Consider the following 4,147-nt stretch of genomic DNA (forward strand, 5'->3'; position numbering starts at 1 on the left):
AAATTTATTATTAGAAACACAGGAATTTATGCTAAAATTCAATGCTGAATGAACTGGATAGCAAAGTAAAACCATGGAAGGCAATCTTTCTTCTAAGAGAAGACAACAAATCATGGGTGGTGCTCGCTTCAGCAGCACATATACTAAAATTGGAACGATACAGAGAAGATTAGCATGGCCATCAAAAAAAAAATGAAAAAATAAAAAAAACACAAACTATGGGTGTATGCAGAAGATGCTATAAGGTGCCCTTTGACATCCATAACATGGAGTGGCAGAGGCCACTCTGACCCAGGGGGCTAAAAGAAAAATGTGTTGAGAGGCCTTTTAGGAATTGCAACACTTGGGTGCCCCTCCCTTTTCTGATCCCCTCAGTGGTGGACCAAGGTCTCAGTGAGGTGCAAATTAGCCATCCGAGCATAAAACCTTAAAAGGTACAGTCCTTTTCCTAGAGATCCTACCCACATTAGAGATACGGCTTCAGCTATGACTCTACCTACCCGCTTCTACTCTCCCCTCCACCCACGATTTTATAACACCTTACTACATTTCTGAAATGTCATTACTGCCAGCTTTTTTCTTCTTTGTTTCATCTGGATCTCATGTTCTACTATTAAAAAATTTGGTTGGAGATCCATATCAATTTCTGACACATCTAACTCAGCTCCTATTTGTTCAGAATCAACTAAGACCAGACATCAATCCATTGAGAATAAATTCTTTTTTTTCTTCTCTCTTTTTTTTTTGGTCAAAAAGAATCTTTATTACTTTTATAATAGCCTCTTATCCTTTCTTGACAGATGCCTTTGGAACAGGTGCTTTCTGGGCTGGAGCTTTTTGACCCTTCTGAGCTTTCGGAGGAGGTGCTGCCCTCTGGCCTGTGGCTTTCTGGCCAGGAACCTTCTGGGCTGGAGCCTTCTTGCCGGCAGTAGTCATCTTTTCTACTGGAACTTTAGCAGCAGCTGCTGCCCTTAACAGGTGCTTTTTTGGGAGAAGCTTTCAGGAAAGCTGCCTTTTGAAGTTCCTTAACTTCATTCTTGATTATTCTGTTGCTCATTTTCTTTGCCTTCATGACTTTAAAATGATCAAAATCTGTCATCTTAGCTTTCCTTTCTCTGGCTTCAATCTTCTTGGCCCATCTTGTGGCTGCCCATCTTGTATTTATGTCTGCCTTCTGCCAGGCTTGTTGGATGTACTTCTGGCAGGCACTGTCTGGGCACTTGAGGATGAAGTCAGTGAGCTGCATGCATTTGAAAGGCACGGCCTATCTTCTTACCTGAGTGCAAGGTCCATCAACCAAAGCCCTGTTCTGATCAATAACATCTACAGTCGCGACCAGTTTTCCGGCATGAGGCTCTAAGAAGACGTAGGCCCCTTGGCCAACCTCCACGAAGAGCCTGAACACCATGTCAGCGGCATTTGACAAGAAGGAAGGCGGTCCGCCCAACTGTGCACACGTGTAAACGATCGCCCCACCCTTGCGTTCCATTGAGAACAAATTCAACTATATATTTTATTTTATTTTTGTTGTTCAAAGTGAGTAGGGATTCCTTTCATGGTTGATTTCTGTTATGCAATATAGAGCTTGAGATGAATTTTGCATGGTCATTCAGCTTAGGTTAAAGAACAGGCTTTAATGTGGAAACAAACAAGCCAAGGGCCAGCAAGAGAAGATGACATAGTCCTGGGTCCTCCCTTCATCCCAGAAAGAGGGATGCTAAGGCTAGGTGCTGTACATGTTCCAATGGAGGGACACATGCCCCCTGAGATGATACACTCTCAGAATAAAATTGTGAGGAAGCAGCTTTGTCAAAATGTGGACAAAGACTATTTAGAGCTAGGGTGGCTGAGTTTAGGTGCCAGCTGTTTATAGGAGCTGTCTGGGAAAGCCCAAGACCCAACACCCAGGCATCTCTGAAAGTTGCAGCCCTTCCTGTGAAGGACAGAAAACCATCCTGTGGGAAGCAAAGTTTGGGCTCCCTCCTGCTGATAAAAGGGGAGACCTTAGTACCAGCTGAACTAATAAGCAGGCAACCCCAGCATTAGCTCCCAAGGTCATTTGTGGATGATTCTACCTGAGGCACCACACTTTTCTATTTTTTTTAAAGTGCTAGTCATGACCAACTATATTGACCTGCTAACAACTGGTGTGAACAACACCTGCTACAACAATCTTCTAGAAAAAGGAAATTCTCCAAATTAATGAAAAATTGTCCAGAGACGAAAAAGTTTCAGTGGAGTAATTGTGCAACATCTAGACATGTGAATATTTAGTGAGGCAGCAGGCAAAATGGAGATAGTCTATGAATTGGGGCAAGAAAGATAGATGATGAGATCAAGAAAGATATAAGAAAGAAAATAACCGTTGAAATAAATTCATTCGACAAATATTTATGGAGATTAAATATTTATTGAACACCTGTGCTAAGTTCTGAGGATGAGCTGGTACACAAGACTGATACTGTCCGGGTCCTACAGACAAGTAAATAACCCAATAGATTTTAACTTAAAATAGGGGAAAGGGAGTGAGGGAAAAAGATAAAATAATAATTTGTAAAGATAAGCTTTTGCCCTGAATTACTTGCACTAACATTTTAACACCCTTCCAAGTTGCAATTCTGTTTACCTGAATGAATTTTTTTAATTTTTTTCTTTTTTTTAGCCATTCATTTTTCTGGGGTACCTGAATGAATTAAAAAAAATAAAAAGCTGATTGATGGAACAGATGCAATAATAATTTTTAAGGCAGAAAAAACATATCTAATCTTTTAAAAAATAATCAGAAAAAATTTTAGAATGTTTAGTTTTTTTCTAGATACATTTTAGGGAAAAGGCCTATTTTGACGGAATTTTTAAACTTCAAAACTATGAATCTTGGCTGGGCGAGGTGGCTCACGCCTTAATCCTAGCACTCTGGGAGGCCAAGGAGGGAGGATCACTTGAACTCAGGAGTTCAATACCAGCCTGAGCAATAATGAAACCTCGTCCCTACTAAAAATAGAAAAAATTAGACAGGCGTGGTGGCACACCCCTGTAGTCCCAGCTACTAGGGAGGCTGAGGCAGGAGGATTACTTGAGCCCAGGACTTTGAGTTGCAGTGAGCTAGGCTGATGCCATGGCACTCCAGCCCAGGCAACAGGCAAGACTCTGTCTCAAAAAAAGAAAGAGGAAAAAAAAAAAAAGACTCTCACAAGCATCTAAGACACATCAGGTAACAACAAAACATCTATCAAGCTCTGAAGGAAATGTGCTCATTTAGTAGAAGGGTATTTTCAAATATGCCAGAACTAAGGTAATGTACCCTCTTTCTAAATAAGCTATTTCCAGACACATTCTAGAGCAGGAGATGATCAAAAGAAAAAAACTCAAGAATAGAGAAGTTGTAGCTCGAAGAGACTGGCAGCAACACTGAAAACAGTTCATTTGTAGGGATGAGTCTTGATAATTGGTATAAACACGGCTATACTTAATAGGAAAATGGACAAATGGCATGAATAGGCTATTCACAGAGTAAGAAATACAAATGGCTGATAAAATATAAAAGATGCTCACTTTCACCATAGATCAGGGATCTGCAAGTTAAAATCACAAAGAAATAGCACTTTCCAACCTATCAGATTGACTTTTTTTTTTCTCTTTTTGAGACAGAGTCTCACTCTGTTGCCCGGGCTACAGTGCAACGGTGTCATCATAACTCACTGCAACCTCAAACTCCTGGGCTCAAGCCAAGTAGCTGGGATGACAGGATGCACCACCAGCCTGGATAATTTTTTTTATTTTTTTGTAAGGATGGGGTTGCTATGACCCAGGCTGGCCTTGAACTCCAGGTTTCAAGGCTCCTCACAGCGTGGCCTCCCAAAGTGCTAGGATTACAGATGTCACCCACCATGCCTGGCTGATTTTTTTAATTTTTAAAAAATATTAACAGAGAAAGCAGCTTGACAAGGACAATTTTAGCACCAAAAGAACAATGCCTGTAACTGATTGAAGCACGCTGACTATGTAAAAATATATGAGTCCACAGAATAAGCAAAAATAAAAAAAAAGGTGGGAGGAATAAAATGAACAAGCAAATAAACAAAAACATTTTTGCAGGTGCCCATGATACCATGTTCTTATCTGAAAGGGAAATAATTGTTTTTCCTTT

The 4,147-nt window shown here is 40.5% G+C and overlaps 1 pseudogene; it reads right to left on the reverse strand.

Annotated features, from left to right (window-relative positions):
- Positions 1-752: 752 nt before the first annotated feature.
- On the reverse strand, positions 753-1,408 carry LOC105806124 (annotated as a pseudogene).
- Between the last annotated feature and the right edge of the window lie 2,739 nt (positions 1,409-4,147).

Source organism: Propithecus coquereli, unplaced genomic scaffold, assembly GCF_000956105.1.
Source record: "Propithecus coquereli isolate 6110/MARCELLA unplaced genomic scaffold, Pcoq_1.0 Scaffold138, whole genome shotgun sequence".
Lineage (NCBI taxonomy): Eukaryota > Metazoa > Chordata > Mammalia > Primates > Indriidae > Propithecus > Propithecus coquereli.